The sequence below is a fragment of the Epinephelus lanceolatus genome, chromosome 14 (assembly GCF_041903045.1).
Source record: "Epinephelus lanceolatus isolate andai-2023 chromosome 14, ASM4190304v1, whole genome shotgun sequence".
In the NCBI taxonomy this organism is placed as follows: Eukaryota; Metazoa; Chordata; class Actinopteri; order Perciformes; family Serranidae; genus Epinephelus; species Epinephelus lanceolatus.
In genome coordinates this window covers 37,722,554-37,732,575 of record NC_135747.1, presented here as the reverse complement: position 1 = coordinate 37,732,575, position 10,022 = coordinate 37,722,554, and positions in this window count along the sequence as shown.

Below are 10,022 nucleotides of genomic sequence, written 5' to 3'. Positions count from 1 at the left end.
AGTTACATACTTAACAAAGTTAAGCACGTAAAGTTATTTAGGTTAGGTTTAGGACACTGCTGTCTCTGTGAGACTGTTTGTGACAGCTTCACGGTGAAATACGTGGTTAAAGTTAGGTTTTGGTTGGGTTTAGGCAACAAAACTACTTGGTCAGGTTTAGGAAAAAAAATCATGTTTTGGGTTTAAATCAGTCCCTCAGTGACTTGAACATGTCACGAGTGTAGTAAGTACCTGACCGATGTAAATTGCGTAATGTTAGGTTAAAATGATGGTGCCTTGGGACACAAACAGCTGTCTCCTGGGTGAAAGTCTTTGTTTGAGTCATCCACCTCAGTGTAAGCTCTGCCTCGTTGGGTCTCATTACTGTTGTAATATGTTTACATTTCCAATATCTTCCCTCAGCTGAGAATCTGTGTCCATCAGAGAGAATATGGTTATTAATATTCACTCACAACACAACGTCTCTTCAGTCTGACTGTGACCAGGTGAGGTCTGCATCATCAGTTGCTATGGAGACGTAACCAGGTGAAAGAGCGCCATCTGCTTCAGACAACAGTTACACCTGACTCTGTATCAGTCACTGTCACACTGATCTACAGCTCTGTCTGTCTGTTCCAGTGAGGTCACCACACTGGTTCCACTGGTCTGATTAAAATGAATGTGGAACTTTTAAAAAAAAGGATTTTGTTTTTTCACAGAGAAATAAAAAAAAAGACTCGGGGTCTGTGTTCTCGCCTCGTGGCCCACTTACAGGCTCACATGACTCCGTCTCCATGGTTACCGAGGACACCAAACAACGAGGGAAAAAACGTCTAATTACCCAGAATGAGAGAGAATCAGCAGCGAAGCCTCGCCGTGTGTTTAATGTTGAATAAACATCAGATTTCAGTCACGACTGAATCAACTGCCAAGTTCAGCTGATCTGAACACGGTGACACGGCGTTACACTAATTAACTACACAAACCTGTTCATTACACACCTCGCCGTTTACACAGCATGACATCACCTCATCATGTTTCAACAACAAAATGTTTATTAATGAAACTTCACTGACATGTTAAAATACTCACAGATACATGTGATGATGTCACACCTTCTTCTTCTCTGTCTCAGCTGGGACGTTGTCGTGTGATGAGCTGAGAGGACGGAAAAATAAATGAATAACACACAAATTAATATCATTAATCTGAATTAATAATAAACTCAGCAAACTGCAGAGGAGAAGGTGACACTGACAGTGCCATGGTAACAATAAGTGAACTGAGACAATCTTTTATTCACATTCTTTATTTTACATTTTATGACCCTGACAGGCCTCCTTACTTCAGAGATCAGACATCACATGTCATCACTCAGGTGTGTTCAGGTGTGAGTTACTGAAATGTCAAACAGTATGAATTATGTTCTAAGCAGTGAGGTACCCAGTACTGAACCCTATAAAGACCCAGTACTGGACCTTGTAGATACCCAGGTATAGACCTGTCTGTAACTAGAACTAGACCCTGCAAGTACCCAGTAATGGACATTTTAGGTACACAGTACTAAACATTGTAGAGAGCCAGTACTGAACCCTGCAGGTACCCAGTGCTGGACCTTATGGGTACCTAGTACTGATCCCTGCAGGGACCCAGTACTGAATGTTGTGGGCACCCAGTACTGAACCCTGCAGGTACCCAGTGCTAAACCCTGAGGGGACCCATTACTGGACCATGTAGGTACCCAGTACTGAACCCTACAGGTACCCAGTACTGGACCTTGTAGGAACCCAGCCGCTGCTGCTGAAACTACATGAACCCAAACAGTCATGTTTTCACTCTGGACAGATCAAACTGATCTGAGGACAGACTGCAGCACTGAAAGGACAATCTGTGCTACAGACAGACAGACAGGTGGCGAAGGATCCAGATCCCCTCTGATTCTGAGGAAACATGAATAATAGATGATGCTCAGTTTTCAGGATCAGAGCCTGTAGTTGCTGCTGCTCGCCATCAGCTGATACATTACACTTACATGTACAAATTATATATATCTTTGTATATATATTTGTACATATATGTGCGTGTGTGTGTGTCAGTCACAACATTTCATCATAATTCTGCACTTTTCTCAGAACTTTAAAAAATCAGGAAATTACCTAAATTTTATTGTTGAATTTTAAATCTCTTTGAAAACTTTCATTTTAAATTTTGCAGTTTATTTTCAGTGTTTTCATGTTTCATCACACATAACTTCTAGTGTTTTTTTCTGGCAGGACTGGTCCTCTATAAATATGGATACAGAACTGAGTCAACTAATTTTTGAGTAATTATTATTTCCCAGGTTTCTGTGTCTCCTGTGAACGTCTCATCAGAGCTCCATTAACCTGACAGTTAGAGTCGATCAGCGTCTCCTCCTCCTGTTTGATGTGAACATGCCGCGGCTCTAATTATCCTCCTCTGCTAATTATGGGATGTGATCACCTGCAGGGGCTGCTGGGTAAACTGACCTACATCTCCTGTGTGTGTAAATATTTATTATCACATTAAAGAGTCCACCTGGGGACCGCCGGCTGCCAGACACCAGAATAAACTGACAGTTTAGTGTTTGTGAAGAAGTCAGAGAGGATCAGTCTGCTGCTGCTGCACAGGAACATCATGTCCAACAACAATAACTGACACAGCTCTGAGTCTGAAGCTACGGAGGATCATTCCTGCCAAAATAAAAAGAACACATGGAAAATTATGTGATGAAAAACACTGAAATACTTGTCATGCTGAAACTTTTACAAAAAAACTGAGAATTTCACAGTAATGTTTTTTTTTTTTTACTAACATTTGAGGTAATTTCCTGTTTCCGGTTGGTGTCAGTGAATCTAATGTGGATTTTTTATTTAACACAAGAAAAATACAAAGAACAATTCAGAGAAGACAAAAATAAAAGAAAGAATTTAACAATAGTGCAAATGACGCTACAACAAATGTACAAAACAGAATGGAGGCAACATTATACTGTAAATATCAGAGAGAAAAGGTTTTTTTTAAACGAAAAGGCAACAAAAACAAAAAGGAACAGAATAAAGAGCAAAAAAGAGCACAGTAAGAGACATTAAAAGAGCAGGAACCAAAATAGAGATGGATATATTTGTTTGGCTTTACTATCAAATTTTTCCAGATGTTTTATTTCATTTTATTTTATTAATTATTTTTTAATTTCATTTATTTAATTTATTGTTAGGATTGTGGTCATTTAGAATATTTTTATCTTCCTAAATTTTCTAGTTAATTCCTCTTGTAGTATTTGTCTGTTTAATAAATATAAACAAAAATAAATATTTCATATTTGATACAATGAAGCTGAATGAGCACACAAAGCAAAGTAATCTGAACAAACTCCATGTGGTTGAATTAAACGTCTAAGACGTTCATATGGTTGAACTTCTGCACCGGTTCACTTTACCTCTACTTCCTGTTTGAACACATCACAGTTTACTTAAATATCTATTTCAACCTGTTTGTATTACAGTTTATTTATTTGATCACTTCTCTTTCACAGTCTACAGATATTTGCCGACATTACAAAGTCTGACGCAATACGATTTAGATTCAGTGTGATTCAGGGGCCTGCAACTGATATGAGACGATATTAAATGCCCATTTAACACAGTCTGTTACAGAAGACGCAGCCACCACTTTGTTTTCTGCTTTTGGCCATAAAACACATAAACAACACATAAATAACGAAAATAATTCTGCTTCAATGCAGTAAAGTTCACTTCAAACTGACTCCACTAACACATAAAACAGCACATGGCACAATTAACCTTCAGGGCTTTCCGTCAGAGAGACCTTTCTGAAAGGACTCTTTTCATTTTAACCCAAACCACCATCTTGTTCAGAAAACTATCTGGTTTAAAGCCCCGGAGAAAAACTTCTCCAAACAGCCATAAAATAAGATCGTTTAACATAAGCATCAAATTCAGCTCATAACTAATAACTGTCATGGTTCATGGACAAAACAAATCACTCATCATTAGCTTTAGCATGTTTACATTGCATAAATTAGCCTAGCAGCTAGCAGACTTTTTTCCTCCACTCATAGCTTAACAAATTACATGCAACGTTGATATTTTTCTGACTTGTCAATGGTTTAAGTCACTGTATCTCCCGACAGAACAGCTCAGAACAGCAGCAAATGTTGTTGTAGTGAGAAGTTATCGGAGTGAGATTCTCATCCAAGCAGGTAACGTTAAGTGGTGTTTTATCTCGTAACAGCATTGTTTACATACGTCATGTGCTGTCTGTTGTCCTGTATTTTCTCGGGAAATCCCAATATTTCCACTGATTTATTCCCGAGTAAATAACGTTATCCTCATCGTCTCTCTCGTAGCTGCCTGCTGCTGTAAAAAGTAGACTTTTAAAATAAAAGTACATCCTAAAGATGACGAAATGGATGAATGTTTTCAATTTGCATCGATGACACTGGATCGCTCATCCTTTAATCAATATATTGATCCATATGGATGGATCATTACACCCCTAATATTTACAGATATAGTTTTTCAAATGTATCATAAAAGATATGATGAAATACGTGACAGTTGTTTGAAGACTAAGATGGATCCATCTGCTGTTACTATAAACCAGATCAGCTCCATTTATATGACGCAGTATTAGTTTAATATATTATATCTGTACACATGCTGGGTTATAGATTAGTGAAATAAATGTTTGTCACACGATGTGAATGTTTGTGGTGAATATTTAGTTTGATTTCTCGGTGATGAGATCAGAGAGGACTGCAGGGATCCAGCAGGTCTGAAGTCTTCGTGCAGCTGCAGGACTCTGCCGTGTAAACAGGATTAAATCCAGTTCACCTCCGGCTGAATCTCACACAGACTGCGAGGATGAACAACAGAGAGTCCTGAACCATCAGATCCACAAGGACCTCCTCCTGGCTCAGGTCCAGGATCAGCTCCAAACAACAACACGGCTTTAATTGGCCAAATTAACCAAGGCTAATTACTATGCTAATGTTTACCTGGTGGAGACAGCCGGAGCCCGGACCCCCGGGCCGCCCGGAGCGTCAGCTCACATCGATCTGGATTAATAGATCTGAGACCAGAGGAAGACCCCATCACACAGACACATCCAGCTGGAAAGGAGCCACCTTCACCTGCTGAGACAGAGGGCATCATGGGAAATATTCATCTCAGATTCAAAGGACCCAGAGTGATGTTTTCCTGCTGCCTGCTCTTTTAACAGTCAGCTGAGAGGAGCTGCTGCAGGTTACAGATGAATGTGTCTGTACTATTATATTGTATTCATATACAGTGTTATCATTTTCCCTCATTTTTATATTCATTTATTTTTCACATGTTGACTTCTGTATGTCAGTTTAATAAAATCCTCGTTATCAGTGACCCCTCTCTCTGAGATCGTTAAAAAAACTGTCATCGTGTTGATAAAAGGCTAAAAAAATAAATTACAATTATATTTAGAATAACATTACTCTCTGTAATGTTCCTATATGTAATTTGGGCCATCAGCTCCATGATACTCCAAGAATATTGTTTGATAATCAATTATTCAGCTGATGTTACAAAGCAACCATCAGCAGATCCATCTAGAGCAGCTAAGTTACAGCTAGCTGGCTAACGTTAGCACAGGTTACAGTTAACTCGCTGCATCACTCTTGGCTGGTAGAAAGAACTTTGTATTTTTACATCATTTATCATCAACTAAACCAACACAGTTTGTCATAAAACATATGTTAGTATTGGATCATGTTAGCTAGGGAACTTATTTAGCAGCTAGCTAACTGACATCCACTCAGACTGTATTTTACTAGCAATAACGTTAGCAAGCAAGGAAGCTAAGGTTAGCCGCTAGCTGTAATTAGGCTACACTGCATTGATCTGGTGTTAGATGCTTCATAATATTGGCTGATAAAATTATTCACAACCCGGAGTCGGGATGGATTAAATGACGTTAATCACTCAAGACAGGATTTTGCTATGTTAGCTAGCTAGCAATTCAATTCAGTCAATGTTTCCTCTATAACTTTTTTTTCCTTTGTAAGTACCAGCACTAAAATTATGATATGGGGCATTAAATCTGATCAGACCACAAATGAAACAAGAATTAACTAGCTAGAGTGATGAGAGTGAAAAAAGCGAGTGAGAAAGTGTGAAAGAACAGTGTCAAACTAAGCTAACAGTTACAACACTTAGCTATTAGCCAAGCTAGTGTGCATTGTGATGGTGGCTGAAAGACTGCGGATGGACCAGACTGAAATATCACTTTCTAAATGTTTACATGTTGATATTTGTTGTTTGTTGTTACCGTCATAAAATATTGTGTTTTTTTTTTTTTTTAACTGCCAAAGGTTTTATTGCACTGGCAAAAACAAAAAGAGTGAAGCACGTCAAATTTTCTTTTACACACCAGGGAGGAACTTGTGGTTTTTATTTTTGGCTCAGTGGAGGGATATACAAATTTAAATGGCTGTAACTTCTATTTATGTTACTGCCGATTTTTAGAGAAAGTTACAGAATTTTGGCATTTTTTTAGAAGAAAACATGCCTTACAAATTATGACGATATGCATTCCAAATTTCCAATGGTCCTTGGACACATCATGTGCGGCAAACTCTTCTGTCAATTTTATTTATTTATTTTTATTTATTTTTTTTTTTTTTTACAAAAATCTGAGTTTAATTTAATCAAAATCACTTTATTGTACGTCTCCTTTAAAATTGGTCCAAACTGTCTGTACGACAAGAGTCAAAAACTGAGGCCTGTTTCAACTCCAGGATTTCATCTTTAAGTTTTAACTTTTACACATTAAAAAGTTTTAAAATCTAACAACTAATTTATGGAGGAGGGAGGGTCATGAATTTTCCCCCAGTCACTCAGGGGGGCTCAAGGAAAATATGTGGGGCTTTGGGGAGGGTCACACCGCAGCCACCGCCCTCCTCTGATAAATAAAGAACAGTTATCACATCCTCTGTAATCATAAGTGTGATCACTGTGATCACTACTGATCAATACTCATCAGTCCACCACCTGATCAGCTGTGTGTGAGAGGTTTAAATATATACTGTGAGGTGACAGAATGATGGTGAAGCGATGAGCTGAAGAACAGACGTGGCTCTCTGTCATGTTGAACGCCACGTTCAGAGGAAACAGTGAGCGTCTGTTATAAATACACTCCGCTCAGAGTGAGCCCAGCGCTGCGTCTGTCAGGTGAACTCCTCAGCAGAGAGTTCCTGAACAGATCTGAGGTCAGCGGCTCACATGCAGCCTGTGGAGCATCAAAGATGGCCTCTGTTGTTTATCCAGCAGGGGGGTGGGGGGGGTGCACCAGATACATAAATGACTGGGAGCGAGGTACCTTTGCATACAAATACTCCCCCTCTGTCTCTCTGTGAGTCTCCCCCAGCGCTGGGCTGATAAGAGAGGCAGCAGAGGGGGGAGGAGGGGGAGGAGAATCTCCCTCCTGCAGGAATTCAAAGCAGCCCCCGTCGCCTGGATTTAATTTGCATTGAGAGGAACGATAGCGCTGCGCGAGGCGGCGGTTGGAGCGCGCTCAGCGAGGCGGCGTGCCCGGCAGCTGTGCCACAGAGGACAGTCTGGGGGCCACCTGCCCGTCTCTTTAATCCACAAGTCTTCATTTAGTCAGGACGTCCTCTGCCTTTGATGTGCGTTTGTCCCGTGGACACAACATTAAAGACTCTCCTTCAAGCCGGGGCAAATTCAAATACCGTTACCTTCTTCTAAGGATTGCAAATGTGCTTAAATATGCCCTTTAATGGTGTATTTTCCTCCAACCGTGAGCTCAATAAATTAGTTCCCCCTGTGAGGAGAGGCCTCGGCGCTCGCTGCCTCTGATTGGCCGCTGAGTCGTGGCGAGAAGCAGCTTCATTTATCTGTTGTTCTCCGAGGTTAATACGAGAGAGGAGCGGCGCTGTAATAGACAGGCAGTTCACTGTGATGTCACCTGTCACCAGGGGCCACAGTCACCTGTCAGGGGCCAAGGTTCATCTGTCACAAGGGACCAATGTTCACCTGTTAGGGGCCCCATTTATCTGTCAGGGGCCACGGTTCATCCATTGGGGCCACGTTTATCTGTCAGGGACCACGTTCACCTTTGAGGGGCCACGTTCCCCTGTCAGGGACCAAGGTTCACCAGTCAGAGGCTGCATTTGTCTGTCAGGGGCCACGGTTTACCTATTATGGGCTGCGTTCCTTTGTCAGGGTGCGTCTTCACCTGTCAAGGACCAACGTTCACCTGTCAGGGGCCCCACTCATCTGTCAGGGGCCAAGGTTCATCCATCAGGTGCCATGTTCACCTGTGAGGGACCAAGATTCATCTGTCATGGGCCACATTTACCTGTCAAGAACCAAGGTTCACCGATCAGGGGCCGCCTTCACTTGTCAGGGGCCGCGTTCACCTGTAAGGAACCAAGGTTCATCTGACAGGGACCCCATTAACCTGTTGGGGACCAAGGTTTACCTGTCACAGGCAGTGCTCCTTTGTCAGGGTCCGCCTTCAGCTGTCACATTCACCTGTCACCGGGGGTTGTATTCACCTGTCAGGGGCCACGTTCAGCTGAAGGTTATTATTTATATTTTAACGACAATAAAACATACGTTATATTTCCAAAGAGAAACAGAGCAGTTCTCTCTGTGCTCTGTGAGGAAGATGAAGATGAGGATGAAGATGTTAATGTAACGCTCCTCCAGCGGCGGCGCTGAAACTGACGGGATGGACTTGAAGCGCTCACAGGGATTACCATAATTGCTGCCTGACACCGGCTGACATGAAGCTAATTAACATGTTGTCGCGTGGCGGCCGATGAATAATTGAAATCAACAGTTTTTGGCTTTTATCACAGAAACACAGGAAGTGCCCAAAAACATCACAGCACATCTCCTCAATGTGTGACCCTGAATGCCTCGTGGGCTGTTCAGGGTCACTTGCAGGCCTTCTCAGCCTTTTCTGTGTCGGGGCCTTTAAATGGAACCACATCAGGTCACAGACCCTCATCTGATAAGATCTCACTGCAGGGTCGTCATCAGACCAGAATGATCTATATCTGTTAATGACTGAGGAGTCACTGTCACTGCTATAGGGACAATACACTATTCACAATCACTCTGGGGCCCCTGGAACTCCCTCAAGCCCCCGACACTCCCTCAAGGCCCCTGGAACTCCTTAAGGACCCCCTGAAGCTGGTCGTCCCTCAAAGCCTCTGGACCTGCCTCTAGGACCCATGACAGTCCCTCAAGGACCCCCTGGAACTCCCTTAAGCCCCCTGGATCTCCCTTATGGCCCCTGGAGCTCCTCAAGGCCCCTGGACTTCCCTCAAGGAGCCCTGGAACTACTTTACAATCCCCTGGGACTCCCTCAAGGAACCCTGGAACTCCCTAGAGGCCTCCCTGGAACTCCCTTAAGACCTCCTGGACCGCTTTCAAGGCCCCTGGACCTTCCCCAAGGACCTGTGTGAAAATGTGAAAATTAAAACAAATGAAACGTCAGATATAAATAAATGTTTTTACTAAAGCTGGTTCATTTTTTACTGATGATATCTGAACGATTCAGAGAACATGATTTAATGAGCTGTTAAAATTATGTCATTTGATAATTAATGATGAAAAACCACAAATGAATCTTTTAAAGTTTGAGTCGTTGACCTCGTTAAAAAAGAACAAAAAAAATATATATAAAAATAAAAAATATAAATATAATAATATATATATAGAAATTTATATATATTTTTGTCCCTACATTTTTAGAGTTCATTTATTGTTGTTCATATATTTATTTGTATTATTATTATTATTATTATTATTATTATTATTACGTTTTATTTGAGTTTGCTGTTGGTTTTGAGGGGAGGATTTAAAAAATAAAATGAAGTAAAAAAGGCTACAAATATTCATGAACCCTTTCACATTAAAAAACACATTTGCTCTAAATGATAAAAACTACAATACATCCCATAATTATAAAATCAAGTTAAGTCAGAACATTTTGGTAAA